Here is an 18272-nt window from a genome sequence, read left to right as displayed (position 1 = left end):
GAACCAGGAGCTCTGGAACTGAGAAGTCCTACCTCGCTGAAGTGAGGTAGGAGTCCGTAACGTAGTTTTGGCTGGATACTAAGATCTGTTCTATACTAAACGAGACCGGACCCTGACTGAGGTGTGAAATGAGGTTTTATAGTGGAGTGGAGTACTGATGAAATGCAGGTGTGTGATTAATGACAGGTGTGAGTGATTACTGGCTGGTGAGGACATGACGTGAAAGTAGTAAGCATATTATATTTAATACCATTGTAGGCTATGCATTTTAAATACCATTTTGATGTCATGCTTAAAATAAATAACCTGTATATCTGTTTGCACAAAACTATAGCTATTATCTGTGTTTATTATTCGTCTTTGCAAAGTTTCTTTACTCATTATCACAACTGCAGTGATATTAAGTTGATGTATATGATTCCAGTGTACTTGACAAGCACAGATCAGAGGTGACAAACCCACATAGAAGATGGTGAACCAGTGGGTGAAAGACTGCCTCACAGAATATGCAGTCCACTTCCCACAAGTCTCCAGTCTCCTTGAGGCCAACATCGACAGGTGTATCTACGGTCAGAGAGGGTTTGAGGTTTACACCTTTCAGGAGATGTGGGAACTCTACAGCCAGTACCACACCCAAAAGGACAGGCCACAGCAATTCAGTGATGAGCAGAGGGTGACAATACAGAAGGCATACAGTTCTGTGAGGGGTGATTGCACACACCAGTGACCCACATCACAAGTGTGCAGATGAAGAGGTTCAAGAAATATATTTATGACAAGGAGCAAGTAAGTGTTCATTTGATCATGTATTTGTTATGTAACAGGAAGAGCAGAATAGCATAGTAAATGAAAATTGTTCAAATTACTAATATTTTGAGCACTTTGGCTAAATGTGTTTGTTTGCTTTTGGTCATTTAAAACCGCTACGTCATAAAACCCAGATAGTTACATTACATTTGTTGTCCAGCAACCGCAGGCAAGCACCTCCAAGTGTGGTCCTTCATCATGGCCAGGTGATGACGCTGAACTGGTAGCTGCAAGCCAGGCTGTGGAAGGTAAGTGAGATACAGAGTTAATAGATATCAAACCTTTTTTTTTTTTTAAATAATGTATAATACAAAACTGCTTTATTTGGTAAATTCTCAGACTTGCTCAAGTCCCAAGTGTCCAGCAGTCAGACTAGCAGTCAGTCTCTGGATTCCCAGTGCTGGGGTTTCCGACCCACAGACAAGACCAAGCAGCCCGAGCCCGCTGTCCGCCCCAAGTAGCCTGTGTCCACAAGCCAGCCCACAGAGTCCCCGTCCACAACCAAGGGTCATGATTATCCCATGGAGGCACCTCTGAGTGACTCCCCTGTAAGTGATATTCACATCATATGCAAACACTGTAAATGAGAACAATTTGGTTTACATATTTTTTAAACTGGTGTTCTGTCTTAACATTATGTATATAATAACGAAATGTTTTGTGTGTGTGTTATGTGTGTTGCAGGTGGAGCTAGAGGGTTGGGTGCATCTGTGGGAAAACCCCAGTGGCATCCCATCTGCCGACATTTCATGGCTCAAAGAGGACACAGAAAGAGGGCTGTTCACCCCCGTTCAAATCTACAAGGATAACCCTGGTCTGTATAAGAGGCGACTGGTGACAGGCAACAAATGGCTTGTAAATTTGTATACGACCTAAAGTTTACTGAAAGGTACTTTCAACTGAAGTGTAAGCTCTGAAAAGTGTGTTGTTTACACCGCTAGCACAGGAGCTTTGGTGGGTTGGTAGAACCAAAGATGATGTATAACCAAATGTCTCTGGTAGAACTGCTAATGAATAAAGTTACCGAACGAGGAAGTGACGATTGACTATTGCATTTTCACAACCACTACCCAGCTCAACAATGTGCTTTCTCTGACGGGTATGTAGGCTTATAGCTACTGAGTCTGAAGCACAGACAAATCACCACACAGCCAATTGAGAGGCCCGCCTGAGTTGTAACTGATAACTTGTCTGTATTTCCAAAGTGGACCTTCAACATATTGTCTATTGGACACATCTTCAGTCATGATGTGAATACAGTAGCTTGTCATGCTATAACCAGATATGATACATGACATCTTCACCGTCTCTCCAGGTCTTTTTACCTCAAGCATCAGTTAGATAAGATGAATGAGATGAGCTGTAACTGTCCCATTACAGAGGAGAGAAAAACAAGGCTTTAACTGCCCTCTATAGGTTTAAAGTGGACCTTCAAAATATTGTCTACTTCAATACAATATTAATAAACTTATTTTCAATGATTCCCAATATCTCGATAGATATTTATGTGCACATGTAGTATCCTTTTATTCATAGCTCTTGGAAATTTTTATTGGACTTTATTAGCAGTAACCCACAGACGACAATACGGAAATGTGTACCATGACCTATAACTTTTTTCTGTGTTGTGTAAAGTCATATCCACAAAAATACAGAGCGATTTGCAAATATACATAACTTAAAGCTTGTGACATTTGTGACTTCCCTCCTATTTATTTGTGGAATTTTGTCCAATTTGTACCGCAGCAGATCTGTAAAAAGGCATCTGTAAATTGAGGTGCAGTTACTTTTTTTTTTAAATAAATCTTTATTAAGTTTCAACAAGTTCAATACAAAAACAAAAGCACAACATAGATATTTCGATACATAATATACATGGATATTCTACATAATACAAAGTGATAAAAGAGTTTGCTAACATGAGGAGCCAAGCAGTAAAGTGCACAGAGAAATCAGATCTTCACATTAAATGTCCAGTATGTTCCAGGGAAGTTTTTATCTATAGTTCTCCTTCTCCGGAGGTCAGCCAGTACATGTTTCACCACGATGTCGCTGTCAGTGACAGTCTGATGTAAAACCCTGCCGCATCTGGTTTTCCAAATCTTTACACACACAATGCTGATAAAGAGCTGAAACAGTTCTTTTTGTTTTGGAGGTATTGATTCTTGTAGGAGTCCATACATGACTGAGTTGTAGTTGAGGTTAAAAGACAGACCAAGAAGGCTAGAGGGCAGAGAGCCTGCATGGGCCGCTGAAACATGCTGGAGGCTGCTTATGTCAAAACACCCCTCAGGAGAACAAGGCAGATAACCACAGGTTCCCGTTAATTTTGTAGACATTTGTGTTGTGATATTTAAACAAACCATCCCTCAACAGGGAAATAAAAGCCTGTTGTGTATGAGACCGGTCAGTTGAGAGAGCTCCAGTCAGCTCACAGTGCCTGGCCATGGCTGAGTCGCCCTCCTCGGGGGCCTGTCTAGGTCGTAGCGCCGCTTAAAATCATAGCTAGGCTAGCGTTAGCGAGTGAAGTTCCATCAGCTCGTGGGGAATCTCGCCACGTGCTGATGTAGCTAGTAACTGCACCTCCATTGACAGATTCCTTTTTACAGATCTGCCGCGGTACAAACATAGACGGTATGAATACGAAATGGACAAAATTCCACAAATGAATAGGAGGGAAGTCACAAATGTCACGTGGCCCACAAGCTGACAGGAAGCAATCGACAAATGTGCAAAAACCGTTTCACGTGTAAAAATGGATCCACAAATGCATAAATACCACTTTACATGTATTTGTTGTGCTGAACCTGTTTACATGTGAAAAACCTATAGCATTTTTAATGTGAAATTAAAATATGTTTTTAAAGAGTCAGTTATGCATAATTGCCAATTGCACTGTATTTTGTAGTTGTGACTTTACACAACACAAATTTTAAAAAAAACATGTTTGTGCATAGTGAAATATTTGTGGGTCATGGTACACATTTTTGGATTGTCTTTTGTGGGTTACAACTAATAAAGTCCAATAAAAACTTTAAAAAATTACAGATTTCAATACACTTGCAAATCTGAATACAGATTTGAATTTTTTTTTACACATTTACAAATCTGATTATGCTCACAGAGATTCTGAATACACATTTCCAGATTCCTGTAACCATTCACAAATGTGACTGGAGTTTGTTGAGCAGCTGTACAACATCCTACAGTACTCATCAGATCCCCTCACATGATTAATGTCCTCACTTCAGATCAAGAAAATAATCTATTTCCTTTACACCCACATATCTTTTTGGTATGAAGCCACATTTCCTGAGAAAGGATTATTATATTTCTAAACATGGATTTTAATTGCTTAAATGTAAAAATGGTGTTACCAAATCATAATGTGTCGCATTTGCAGTAGAGCTTCAGAACTGCATAAAACCCACTCCTTAAAGATGACAATCACTAAGCTATAACATATATATATATGTATATATTGGTTTTGTTATATTATTGTTATTATGGCAAAGTAGAATAAATATGTGACAAAAACTAAATAATGGTATAAAATTACAGGTTTCTTCCTGCCCATGGAGAGATGTAGCTACATTTTCATTATATTCAGATACAGATAACTTTATTATCTGTTTTATTGCATCAAACTGTCAATGTTCTCTTCACATCTTTTCTAGACATTTCTCTGCAGTTAAAACGAGAAAATTATTCTTTGATTACTATATTTTTATACTTTCTTCAAACATGAAAAATCTCTCTATATAAAGAATTCATCTCCAGACACAATATATGTAGGATTCAAGTAGATTCACTTTGTTTGTAACCGTTAAACTTGAATATGCTGTCATCACTCCACTTCTCCTCCACTTTATAGATCAATGCTGTCTTCTCTCAGAAATGGTTTGAATCAAACTACAGGCTGTGATGGAAAGAGTGAAATGTTCTTACTCTTCAGTGGGTTTGTATTATAGAGCAATATGAGTCTGTTTCAGAGTTATTTTCTCATGAAATGTAACTTTAAAGCCAGTCACACATCAGTGGTACTCAAATGTCTGTGTGTTGTATCATTTTGAATGACTTGACCTGAGGACATTAATCATGTGAGACAGTGCAGGGTCTGTCAGCCCAGTGAGGATGAGAAAATCCCAGAAAATGTTTCTTTCTGCAGGATCAGTTGTTCGTCCATCTTTAATCACAGTCTCACAAGCACCAGAATACACAGCAGCTCCTTCAGGCTTCCTGCTGTTCATCTTGAGATCTACTTCCTGTCTGCTGAGATGAACTGACACTGACAGATGGAGCTGCAGTCACTGCTGAGGGTAAACACCTTATAGTCCAACCTTACTGTTCAAAATGTGCTGAATCAAGTTGACACATGACTTTTGTTTAGAAAAGTTTCAACTATCACAACATGCAGTGGACATGAGCAGCAGGAGTGTTCAGCTTTAGTTCAGTCCAGGGTTCGAGTGTCAGTCAGTTCAGATCAATGAGAACACCAGATCTGAGTGTCTCCTTTTAGTAACAGAGGAGAGAGAAACTTGACACTGACTGCCCTCTAGTGATTTGATAAAAGAAACTGCAACATTATTTTTCACTCTCATATTCTGACTCACTTTAGATTCCACATCATTTACAGACATTATTGTGTCTTAATTTATAGAAATGTTTAGTATTTGCAGCAGTTTCATTTCAGCAACCAGATTGTTGTGCTGTCTTTGGGCCTTTTATGAATAAATTAGCATTTGGCCTTCATCAGCTTTTTATTTATGTATTTTTAGGAAGTGTATAATGCAGGGAAAAACATTAATTTATTGTTTATAAAATATGTAACGTAAAATATAGAATATGAATACTATGAAAATGACTTCATGCTTGGGCTCTACCAGCCTGAACAATGAGTCCTGTAGGATTTTGTACAGCTGCTCAACCAACTCCAGTCACTGTGAGTCTCGAGCACAATAATAAACAGCAGAATCTTCAGTCTTCAGACTGTTCATCTGCAGATACAGCTGCTGTCTGCTGTTGTCTCTGGAGATGGTAAACCGGCCTTGGACTGACTGAGAGTAGGAGATGCTGCTACTGCCACTGCTGATAAAAGCAATCCACTCCAGTCCCTTTCCAGGAGCCTGTCTGACCCAGCTCATATCGTAGCTGCTTAATGGGAATCCAGAGGCTATACAGGTCAATCTGTGAGATTCTCCAGGCCTTTTAACCACTGGTTCAGATTCTGTCAGAGTCTGACCATCAACACCTGTCAAGAGAAAAAGAAAACATGTGAAATATGTCAGTTACACAAATGGAAACTGTAAACTCAAGATCAGTGAAGATCTTCACCTGCCCAGCAGAGAGTTAAAAGCAGCAGTCCTGTCCTATAGTCCATCATGTTAAACTGTGTGTCCACTGTTCTCTGTCGTCCTCTCTGCAGTCAGATAAGTAGAGGTGGAAGACATCTGAGTTTTGCATTGACTCCTCCTCACTGGGAGGAGAAACTTGGTCTGGACTCAGATGTCACTTGTCTGTATGTATGTGTTTGTTTAATGACTAAGAAGTGTCCTTCCAATTCTGTAAAATTTAAAACGTTTCTGACGCTTTTCAAATTGAGTAACTTGGTTAAATTTCCAGGTTGTGGACATATAGCAGCATAAGATCTGCATCCATATGACCAATAAACTATGCTATAAAAACAGAATGTTTTTGCCTGTAGGACACAGTTCACATTGGGAAATGTGTCACTGTGGCACTTACGTCCAGTACTCCATCAAGTGATGTAAGTCCACTGCGGTTAAATTGGCTGTTGCCATGTTTGTCACTAACTGTAGCGCGGGTCAGTGCGTAGCTATCAGCTGATGCCATTCAGAAAATTAATTATCTTCATGAGGTAAACAAGCAGTCATAAATAATCTAGAGAACATTAAACAAGATAAGAGTCTACAGCCATGCTAGTGGCTCTGTGAGGCTGTACTTAGTCACAGTTCACCATCTTAGTTTAGCGTGTTAGCATGTTAACATTTGCTAATTGGCAATAAACACATTGTAACCTACAGATGAGGCTGATGGGAATGTCATTAGTTTTGTAGGTATTTGGTCATAAACCAAGATTTTGACCTGATGATGGTGCTTCATCAAAAGATAAGGGATCACCAAAGTCAGTAGCAGTCATCCTCTGGGGACCATGAATATTTGTACAAAATTTCACAGGCGATTCATCCAATAGTTGTTGAGTGTTACCCTATTTATGTTAGACGTAATGTGATTGGGAGTGGCCCAGCTGGTGTAGTGGCAATTCCTTCGAAATAAAGACTCAAGGCAATCACTTGTCTTTCTGTAGGTTTACTTCAAGTGTCTGCAGACGGACTCACAGCAGCAAAAACATACATCAGTATAATCTGCTCTGAATGAGTACAGAGGAAAAGAGCATCAGTTATTTATCCAGTCTTCAGGGTCAGACTCTCAGCCCGGGAGAAGAGTGTCCCTGGACATAACAGTCAGTAGGATAATTTGTAGTTCCATGTCATCATTATCAGTGTACTGTTCTCATCTCACAGTACAAACAATCATACACAAATGAAGTATTGACGCCAAACAATTATAATAATATCTGTATATTATTATATCAGAGAGTCTGTTTGTTCTTGCCATTACAATTCCTCCCTTTTTAGCATAAAATCATCTTAAAAATAAATGCTAATCAAAATAATTAAGAACAAACTTCAAGTAGGAAAGGAAAAATCAAACAACCAGACAAGTGGGGAAAACCTCAAGCGTCAGAGGAAGAAAAACCCCACATATACTTATCATTAGCTTATCCAACAAACTTCAATTCAATAGCCTGTCATTAGCAATCATTATCATTATAACTGGACACAAATAGGAATGTACTAAAAAAAATTTGATGAGACTAAACCAAAAACCTAGGTTATAACCAATAAGCGTTATCAGCAAAATGAATCAGCAAAACAACAGAACTATTATTGTTATTATAACTTTAACCATTAGGTAAATAGCTCTAGCAGTAATATATGAGCATACATAAACATTTTATTCTAAACTCACATCATACTTCAAAATCCAGTGTGGTTACATGCAATTTTATTCTCCTCAAATCATCTCATTGTCAAACGGTGGAATCCATTCAACAGAGCTGGATGTTTCTATTGGTATATTCAGATACTGACCCATAGACGATTTAATTGCTGTAGCAATCATTGATCTGAAACAGGGAATTACACAGCAGGTCAAAAGGAGGAAGAGCACAATAACTAGGAGCACGGGTGCCAACATTTTCATCAACACATTCTTCCATCCTCCCATAGTCAGCCATGACCACATATCCCATCCTCCCACACTCTGGGAGTCTAGGCTTTTCTCCTCATGCAGTAGGTCGTTCAGATGGGAAACAACATGAGTCATATTGTCTGTGATGTCTGGAACATAGGTGCAGCAATCAGTCCCAATAATATGACAAACTCCTCCTTGACTAGCCAGCATCAAGTCCAAAGCCATTCTGTTCTGCAGGGCCACATTTTTGATCCCCTGCATGGTAGGAGTGAGAGTGGAAAACCCTACCTCTACCAGTGCCGTCAAGTTCTCAAGATCTATGGCCAGGTGATCTATCTTGTGTGCATTATTCACAGTCCCCCACCAGGGGAGGATGCCACTGATTCCTTTCTCCCCTGGTGACACTCTCGTAGTGGATCGCCGTGCTCTGTGTGGTAAGTAATAGTGAGCATAGTAGGTGTGAAAATGAGTGATGTTGGGTAGAATGTTCACAGATGTTATCAGCTTAGCAAGGTAACAAGTGCCACACCACCCCGGTCTGAGGGATTGATAAACATGCTGTCCACATACCCACACGTGCTCTCTTAGAGATCCAAATCCATCCTCCGTAGGCATCAGGACGATGGGGTTGTCGCTTCCTGGGCGGTGTAAGCTGGTGGTGTCAGTCAGATTCAGCTGAGCGATGTATGGCTGAGGTCCCCTGCATTCGCTTCGACCTCCCTTGTTCCACCCGGTGCCGCATGTTGTAGTGACAATCTGTTTGCATGCTGAAGTCCCCAGGAAGTGGTCTCTAGACATTTAGCACTGTCGGGTGAATCCAACCGTACCGGCCTGGGACGTTGGATTGGTAGTCATGATGGACCGATGAATTCCTTGCTGGGTTATTTGGCTCATGTTCCAAAACCTGGCTGTGGAGCCGTCGTAGTTGGTGATGCTGATGTTACATAGCTTGAGTGCAGCTCCCATGTCTCTCACTGTTCTGGCAATAGTCAGTATAGTTGCATACCATGCGTTGTCTTCCGGCTGAGCTGGGATGTTGGGGAAGATGAGTGGCACCTCCCTTTTGACCCCTCCTTCTTCTGTGGTTAGTTGTGATTTGAATGTTTCCATTAGTGAGACTGATGACAGGACAATGATGACAGCGAGCAGCACCCCATCTCCGTGGCCTCTCGGTCCGTCACCCCTCCTTCGCCATCTTTCCCTGGTCTCAAGTGTCATCTTATCAGTTGTGTCACCTCTGCCTACCCCCTAATCAGTGTGCCCGTGATGTTGGTTCGGGAGGGTAGTGGTTCTAGGTGGTCCCAGTGGAATCGCTGTGCTCAGAGAAACTCCCCCACGGGACCGCCACTCCCCTCCAATACCCCCTGAATGCACCAGGGGAGGAAGGCTCGGTTCACTCACTGATCTCGATCTCACTTGTCTGCTGTTGGCCCCGGCTCGGGTACTCGTTTGCAGTGGGTGGCGTGGATCCACGTAGCTCTCTCTGCCACCTTTACAGCTGTTTCAGTGGTGAGCAAGATCTGGTAGGGACCATTCCACCTGCGAGCCCGCCAGTTCTTCCGTCTGAAATCCTTCACCACAATCCAATCACCAAGTCATGCAGTTTCCTTTCTGCAGCCTTTGGAATGGCTTCCTTCACCTGTTTGTGAATATCAGAAAGCACAGTGGACAAGTTTGTGCAATAGCGTAGCTTCTCATCCTCACATTGGCTGGTGTCAGGAAGTTGTCTTTTCACTGGCCCAATAAGCACAATGATGTTTTAAATCAATACCAAGATACTCCCCTACACTCTTCAATGCTGCGCTCATGAAAGGTGTACCGTTATCGCTGGAAATCTTATCTGGAATACCCCAACGCGGGACGATATCTCGTATTAGACTCTTTGCTACTGCTGCTGAATCCTGTTTGGCCGTTGGAATGGCCTCCACCCATTTAGAGAACATGTCAACAATGACCAAACAATATTTCTTTCCCTCACTGGGTGTCAGCTCAATGAAATCCATCTGCAGGTGTTCAAAGGGTCTCTCAGGAGGCACATGGGCCGCCTGTGGGATTTGAATACTTCTCCCCACATTATTGGTTGCACAAACAATGCATTTTTGAGAGAAGTTATTAAACCCCTTTGTGAACCAGTACCTGTTCACCTCCAGCATCATTCTCCCCTTTGACCCATGGTCTCGCCCATGGGTCAACACAGCATAATAATGGAACAGATACTTTGGTAAGCATGGTTTGCCACTTGGTCCATACCACACTTTGTCTGTGACCGTGCAGCCTGCCTTTCGCCACACTGCTTTTTCCTCTGCCGTTGCTCTTGTCTGCAGTTCCTGCAGATCAGCTGTAGGTGTCAGAGGTTCATTAGTTACTGCAACACACTGAGTAGTCTGTGTTTGTTTGGCAGCAGCTTTTGCTGCCTTATCTGCTCTGGCATTCCCCTGTGAGATAGGATCAAGGTTGTTAGTGTGTGCTTCACATTTACAAATGGCAATCTGCTTAGGCAACAGCACAGCATCCAAGAGTTCAGCAACCATTGTGTGATGTGCAATGGGTTTGCCTGTGGATGTAAGGAAGTTTCTGTTTGCCCAGAGTTTTCCAAAATCATGTGCCACTCCCCATGCATATCTGCTATCTGTGAAAATGTTCACAGTTTGGTCATTAGCACATTTACATGCTTCCGTTAATGCAACTAACTCTGCTGCCTGTGCTGAGTAATTTGATGGGAGTGGTTTAGCCAGAATTGTTTCATGCAATGTTGTTACTGCAAACCCTGCAAGATTTTTACCAGGTGCTGGATCTCGTGATGCTGAACTGTCAACAAACAGCTCCAGCTCTGGATTGATCAATGGTGTTTCCTGCAGATCTGGTCTGGGGGAGCAAGTCTCTGTTATCACTGCCACACAATCGTGAGGTTCGCCGTCTGCCGCTGTAGGGAGGAGAGTTGCTGGGCTAAGCACTGTACATCTCTTAACAGTGATATTAGGCATTTCAAGCAATATGGTGTTGTATCTTAACCACCTGGCTGTTGAGAGATGTGATGTTTTCTGTTCAAGCAATATCATTGAGACAGCATGTGGAACCAACAATGTCAGATCAGCGTAACCCACAATGTCACGTGAGGCTATAACAGCTTTCTCTGCAGCCGCCACAGCCTTCAGACAATTTGGCAGCCCAGCTGCTACCGGGTCAAGCTTGCTGGAAAAATAGCCTACTGGTCTCAGTCTCCCCCCATGTTCTTGTAATAGCACCAAAGTCATGAACCCACCCCTCTCATCAACAGTCTGTGTGAAAGGTCTGTTACTGTCAGGGAGACCAAGCGTTGGGCAGTCTGGAGGGCCAGCTTTAAGTCCACAAAAGCCTTCTCCGCTTCTGGTGTCCAATGGACTTTGTCCTTCGCTGTCAGACCTCTCCCATGTACAATATCTGCAAGGTGATTGAGCAGAGCTAGTGTGTCTTTTACCCAAGCTTCTCTTGTTTTTGAGCAGATCATAAGGTCATCTACATATTGTAGCAGCGCACTTCCTTCTGTCAATTTCAACATTTCCAAATTGTTTTTTAACGCATCGTTAAAGATTCCAGGACTCTCCAAATACCCTTGGACGAGTCTGGTGAATGTAAAACTCTTACCTCACCTTACCTTCAAAAGAGAACGCAAACCAATACTGGCTGTCAGGATCCACTGGGATGCTGAAAAAAACATTAGCCAGGTCAACAACTGAAAACCACTTACTCCCAGGTGGCACCTGTGAGAGTATTGTGTGTGGGTTGGGAACATTGGGTGCTCTTGCATGTACTGCTGCATTTACCGCCTGCAAGTCCTGCACGAATCTCCAATGTTGTGGCTCTCCGGCGTCCCAGAGTTTTCGTAGGGGAAAATAGATGTTTGGACTGGAGAATTTGCACATGGAATAATCACTCCTGCTTTTAAAACAGAATCAAACACTGGTTTAATACCGTCAACAGCTTCCTTCTTCAAAGGATATTGGTTCTGACACGGCCTGTATGAAGATTTTGGTGTGATTACTAAAGGCTCAGCATCTTTGATTAATCCTACATCATACTTGTGTTGTGCCCACAAGCAGGATGGTACCTGATTTTACTCAGGAATTTCCGAGATGTCTTTCACAAGAATGTTTTTGTCATGACTTATTTCATCATCTGATGTTACCAAACTGGCCATTAAAAACTCTGAATCTGGAATGAGCTCAATGCTTCTTACTCCTGTTGCTATAGCTGAAAATCTTTTCCGGAATACCTGAAGTTGGTTGTGAAAATCCACACCTGAGTCTGATGTCTTTACCCAACCAGCAGCTTCCTCACAACGTCTGGTCCAAGGGCCCAAGCATTCCCATGTATCCTGCTTTGCTTTGACCAGGGGGACATGAGGATATGTGTTAGGGATCTGAAACAAAGCTTCACACAGTGGATCATTGAAAGCTACTGAGACAGTGCATCTTTTATCATTCCAGTACAACCAGGTCAGCTTTAGTGTGTTTCTCTCTTTGTCTTGCCTGAACCATGTGTCCTCAAAATGTTTATCAACCCCAAGATGTACATGTGATGTGCAGTGTAACTCTTGTGGCAACTTGATGTCTGTTCGTGTATAGTTGTCTGGAAAGAGAGCTCTGACCTCAGCGTTATTTACAGAGCCAGCAGCTGTGTGAGGCAGTTTCCATTGATAAGAGTACATCAGCTCCCTGCTACTGTGTTTCACATATTGCGATGCAGTGTCAGAAATTCTGGCTACAATGATGCCTTCGGGAGTGGAAATCAGAATAATTCCTAATCTTATCATCATATCTTTGAAGTGCTCATGTTCAAACTTGGTGGCCCCCTCCCAGTCATATTTGCTATTATATATCGCCCCCCTAAACCAGCTGGCTCCTTCTTGTTGGAACTCCCTGAGTTTTTATCCAGTCTTGTGTTAAATTATGATAGAATTGTTCTTTGTGGTGACTTTAATATTCACGTTGATGACTCCTCTAATGCCCTTGCTGCTGATTTTTTAAATATCACTAACTCTTTCAACTTACAACAACATGTGTCTGTTTATTTTATTGCTTTTCTGTATTTCATGTGTTTTATTTCTTTATATTTCGTCATTCACTGTGTTATTTTATTTTTCTTGTTGTGAAGCACTTTGTACTTTGTTTTGATAAGTGCTCTATAAATAAAGTTTTATTATATTATTATTATTATCTCTTCCGATAATGTTGATCGGGCATCGTTTAGATAACAAGAATTAATGTTTAAAGTGTTTCTCAATTTCTTCACTGCATGGCAATGGTGTGGTATACCTTTCCACCAGGGGCGTTCCTGAAACTCCCACTGTCCTCACAAATCTGCCACTCATATTTGGAAGGACTGCAAATTCTGACTCTCTGATGACAGAATCAGTCGCACCAGAATCCACAAGAAAAACAATATCTTTTCCAGCAACATTGATTGTGTGTTCAGGCATGCGTTTGTATGCATCATGTGTATATTCAGTGTATATCTCTGCTGGGGCTTTGTCATCAGTGGCTTGTGTGTGCTCAAGGTAAGAGATAGCCTCACTTATCAATGTCTGCGTGTGTGTCGGTGTCTCATGCAGGCAGTTGTCTGTGTCTTGTGTGTTCACATGCTCTTTTGTGTCAGTGTGGGTGCTCTTACATAACTGATGTGAAGAATGCTCTGTCGTCTCCAGTTCAGTGTTCAAGCCAGCTCCTTCCTGACCTGGCGTCGACACCCCATCTAGTCAGTCAGCCTGCTCGTGATTCTTGGGGCAATCTTTTGCCCAATGTCCCATTTTGCCACATTTGAAACAAGCGTCATTCCTTCCTCATCCTCTTCCTCTTCCTCCACGTCCCCGTCGGCCTTGGTCTCGGCCTCTGTTCTGATTCTCATACGCCCTCAGCTGCGCCATCTGTAATCTGTCCGTCAGCTGCGTACTTTTCTTCCTTTGCTCATCTTTAAGGAATTTTTCTGCATGGATAGCGTGTCTCTCTATGGTCTCCAGGTTACAATACTCCCAGGTCACGCAGTCGCGTTTCACCAACCTTTCGGTTAACAGCCGTGTCCGCAATCTCAGGGTGGATGCCATTGATGAAACGGTCACGTAGATGTACTTCCCAGGGGGTGATTGTATTATTACACCCCACAGCTTCAGGCTTTTTCAGTCCGCTGTGTGTATTATGGATCTCTGTGAGCCTGGCCAAATACTCTACTACCGTCTCACCATCCTTTTGTTTGCAGGCTGTTATCTTTCCCAAATCCATTCTCAGGGGAAAAAGAGTCTTTATTTTGTCACAGAGGTCAGTGACAGCCTGCTTATACGGTATATTATCAGCATATGTCCATGGTCGGAAAATCAGTTGTGAGGTCCCATCTCCTGCTGCCACCTCCATCATCGGTGCAATCACCTTTAAGGAGGTGCTGGAGTTTGATCTGGGCCGGAATTCTTTGTTGCTTCAAGTGTGATGAGGGCTGGAAGGGCGATTGGGGGTGTTTGGGTGACCCCAATGTGATTTGTAGGCCTCTTTGGGTGTTGGAGGTGCGGGAATAAATGATCCTTGTCCTCCTGTTGCCTCGTCTGGGTATTTTGAGGCCGCAGTTGGTGGTTGTGCCTCTGCTGGTGCTGCTCTTGTAGCTGCTGCTGCTCGTTGTTGAGGCTGACTTCCTTTGATGGGGGCCGAGTCCAGGTCCAGATCCAGCTTGGCACACTGTGGGACATACTGAGACACAGAGGTGTTTGGGCTTCATGCTGCCAACAACCATATGCCTTCCAGTCTGCTTTAAATTATTATTTTTTTTCTATCGAGTGACTTGTTCTTTCTCTTCTAATTTGCCTTTTAATATATCTGTCTGTCTGAGAGAGAAGCTGCCGGTTGATGGAAAACCAAATTCTTTTACCCAGATGTCCAGCTGGTCAATGTGTGCTTACCATGATTGGTAATCATGTAGTTTATATTAGGAGATTTCAACATAGGTGATAGCAGTTTTGATCTTTCATTCACAGAAGTTTTGCTATTGTTAGAACCCATATTTATTCTTTAACCCAGATTCCCCAACTATAATAACTTTGTTTGGTGTTTTAAATGGCCTCTTTGTGCTTTTTTAATATTTTGGCTGGATTCTTAAGAGCACTTCTGCCACAATTAAGAGGAAGAAAAATGACCTTGAAGCTGGCTGCTAGGGGAAAGACAGTTAGATAGTTTACAAACTTCCTTGAGAACCAACCCCAAAAAAGATAATAAAATAATATTAACCCTTCAATGCCTCTTAGAGCGGCCTGTTTTTATTGCCTTCCCAGATCATCCGCTTGGCATTCACGCCTTTTACTTACTCAGTTTTTTAATTTTTTTTAAAAAAAATTTTGGTTTTTTGTGTCTTTTTATTTTCCCTTTCACACATTCACTCCTCTTTTTAAAGATGAGTTCCAAACTACGAATCTTTAAATAACCCAAGAGGGAACCAAATGACTGTGTAGAAAAGAATTGCAGAAAAGAACCGGTCTGTAAGAAATACCCTGTCTGACACATTCACTCCTCCTCTTTTTAAAGATGAGTTCCAAACTACGAATCTTTAAAAAGCCCAAGAGGGAACCAAATGAGTGTGTAGAAAAGAATTGCAGAAAAGAACCGGTCTGTAAGAAACACCCTGTCTGACAGTGAAAAGTTTGGCCAAATACTGCAATGATTCACACAGCGGTCCCAGACCTGCCCTGCTGACACGTCTGTCATGCACACCCCTCACAGTAGCGAGAATCGGTATACCCCGGGCCCCCTTGAATAAACGTATTGACGCCAGACAATTATAATAATATCTGTATATTATTATATCAGAGAGTCTGTTTGTTCTTGCCATTACACTGGCTATAAATATAACCACATTCTTGATTGACATAGAAATGAAACAGTCACATTTCACCTTCAAGAGGGAGGATTATTTTATCAATAATATTGTGATGACTTCTGGCAGCTATGAGGACGCTAAGAACAGTGGCTGTTTTGACCAAGCAACTTGGGGATAATGTTGCTAACACTGTTTTTGTGACTAAACTTGGATGGACATTTTAAACTGGGGAAGAATGAAAGAGAGCATTTTTGTGATTTAGGTGACGGGTTTTTGAGAGCATTTTTTAACTTTTAACTTTTTGTCACATCAAGGCAAATTCTCCTTGTGTCTAAGTAACTGGCATGTTAAAATTAAAATTGGTCTTCTTACCATGAATAGTAAATACAAATAATAAACTCCCAGCAATTATACTTGTCATTCTAAAATGAGATCTGCAGTTGTTGATCAGTTGAAGTTTCTTTTTTAAGGTTTGTAAAACTACACCAGTCAGTCAGAAATGACATGAGCGTTGCTGATGGTGTTTGTAATGAAGGAAGAGTTTGCGTAGACCCCCCTCTACGGGTTTGAACAGGGAACATGAAACACAGATGTATTTTGAAAGAGTATTATTTCTCCGAGAGCAGGGGAAAATCATTTTAATGTAGATTATTTGGATGAGACAGGTAAGAACATTTTCTAACATGTTCAGCTAAAACCTCTTTAAAATGTATTAAATTCATGATTGATGATAGTAAATTAGGTGACTGAAGTATATTTAAATAATTCAAAATGAAGATGAAATATTTGTGCGTTTCACTTCATCTCACACAAAGAGAAGTTGGAGTTGAATCTCTGATAAATACACTTTAGATTGTTAATGAAAACAAACTGTTCTGTAGTTTGATGAAAAAACTGCTGATTCAGTTAGAAATGCAGTTATGAGTCAGATAATAAGGAGGAGAAAGTGACTTTATGAGGATTTCTTTCTACTGTAGTTAGACCACAAGCTTTTAAAACCAAGTTGTGAGCTGAATTTACTTGAAAGGTCAAATATACATACAATGATGTATCAGTGATTGTAATGTCAGACTATTTGAACTGATGAAAACAGATGCTTTGAAATATATTAAGAAGCTTTTTATAAAATCTGTTAAACTCTGTTAAATGGTGAACTGGTGTTGAAATCATTAGTGGTCTTATTATTGCATTATTTAAGTTGGTTGCTTCATTATTAAGCTCAGTCTGCATCATGTAAAGACTGACCATATGTTATGCATTTTACAAAAGCCCTAAAGTGAATATTTTTAATTACATTTTAATAGGAAAACAATAACACCTTTAAATGTTGTTCATTATTTACTGTTGATTTTCTCACAAAGTGTTCATGAGTCAAACCATTTTCAGGACATCTGGGGAAAGAAAACCCCAATAGGAATAACGAATGAAGAAAACTGCTGAGAATATGAATTAAGTTTTTAAAACACATTTATTGCTAAATATGTCCCTTTCTCTCTTTAACAGTGTGCTGGTGTTGAAAAAACAACAACAACAATAAGGATCATTATTAGTCATTTTAATGTGAATATTAACATGAATCATGGATAATGGAAAACATATTAATTAAAATCAGCATTGCAATAACAATGATGACGTGCACCCATGGAAACAAAAGGAGCAACCACCAAGAATGTTGCTTTCTATAAGCCATGTTTACAGTGTGTTCAGCACATTTTCAAATGATTAAAACCCACTTTAAATATGATGTGAGCTGTTTTCCTGAGAGAATTTATTTACTGTCATTTATTTATTCATGTATTTGGTTACTTATTTATTTGCTGCAAACAGAAATCCAGTGACAGCAACCAGGATCATGTAAATAGTATGAAAACTTGGTTTCAGTGTTTGCAGATGTTTGAAGACACAGACATACAGAGAAACTTGGAGCCTCCAGAGGAAAACAGCTGCTCAGGAACTGAAACCTGTGTCTCAAAATGCAAAAAACTAAATCCTTTAGATGAAAACTATGGTAGTTCCTGCATTTATGAGTTAATTCTTGTAACGATCAACACATTTTACCTTTATCTCTGTGTTGTTGTGTCAGAAATCAAAAACTGTCTTAATCAAATATAATGCAGTGTGGTTTATATTTTGTTGTTTTGGTTTGTTATATTATTGTTATTAGGGCCAAAAAAATAAAAATGTGAAAAAAAACTAGAAAATTGTAACAAATAAATGAGAGATGTAGCTACCTTTTCTTTATATTCAGTTACAGATAACTTTATTACCTGTTTGCATCAAACTGTCAGCACTCTCTCCACATCTTTAGACATTTCTCTGCAGTTAAAACACAACAATAATTATTTGATTAAAATATT

At 40.8% G+C, this 18272-nt stretch overlaps 2 protein-coding genes and 1 long non-coding RNA gene across 5 annotated transcripts in view; 1 reads left to right on the top strand and 2 right to left on the bottom strand.

The window, feature by feature from the left end:
* LOC122868522 overlaps window positions 1-5877 on the top strand; it is a 32840-nt gene extending 26963 nt beyond the window's left edge. Inside the window, exons 3-4 of one of the 3 annotated variants that reach the window (XR_006376138.1) lie at window positions 1296-1300; window positions 5755-5874. This is a non-coding gene — a long non-coding RNA (uncharacterized LOC122868522). Of the gene's footprint in view, window positions 1-1295; window positions 1301-5754 lie in introns of all 3 variants that reach the window. The other 2 variants (XR_006376139.1, XR_006376140.1) reach the window with 2 other exon arrangements.
* LOC122868482 overlaps window positions 1-18272 on the bottom strand; it is a gene marked incomplete at its 5' end in the record, with an annotated part of 296170 nt that overhangs the window by 39408 nt on the left and 238490 nt on the right.
* LOC122868508 (immunoglobulin mu heavy chain-like) overlaps window positions 1-18272 on the bottom strand; it is a 193920-nt gene that overhangs the window by 32064 nt on the left and 143584 nt on the right.

This window comes from Siniperca chuatsi, linkage group LG21 (genome assembly GCF_020085105.1).
Source record: "Siniperca chuatsi isolate FFG_IHB_CAS linkage group LG21, ASM2008510v1, whole genome shotgun sequence".
In the NCBI taxonomy this organism is placed as follows: Eukaryota; Metazoa; Chordata; class Actinopteri; order Centrarchiformes; family Sinipercidae; genus Siniperca; species Siniperca chuatsi.
The sequence above is the reverse complement of the archived record's forward strand: the minus strand, read 5'-3'. Positions and strand labels throughout refer to the sequence as shown.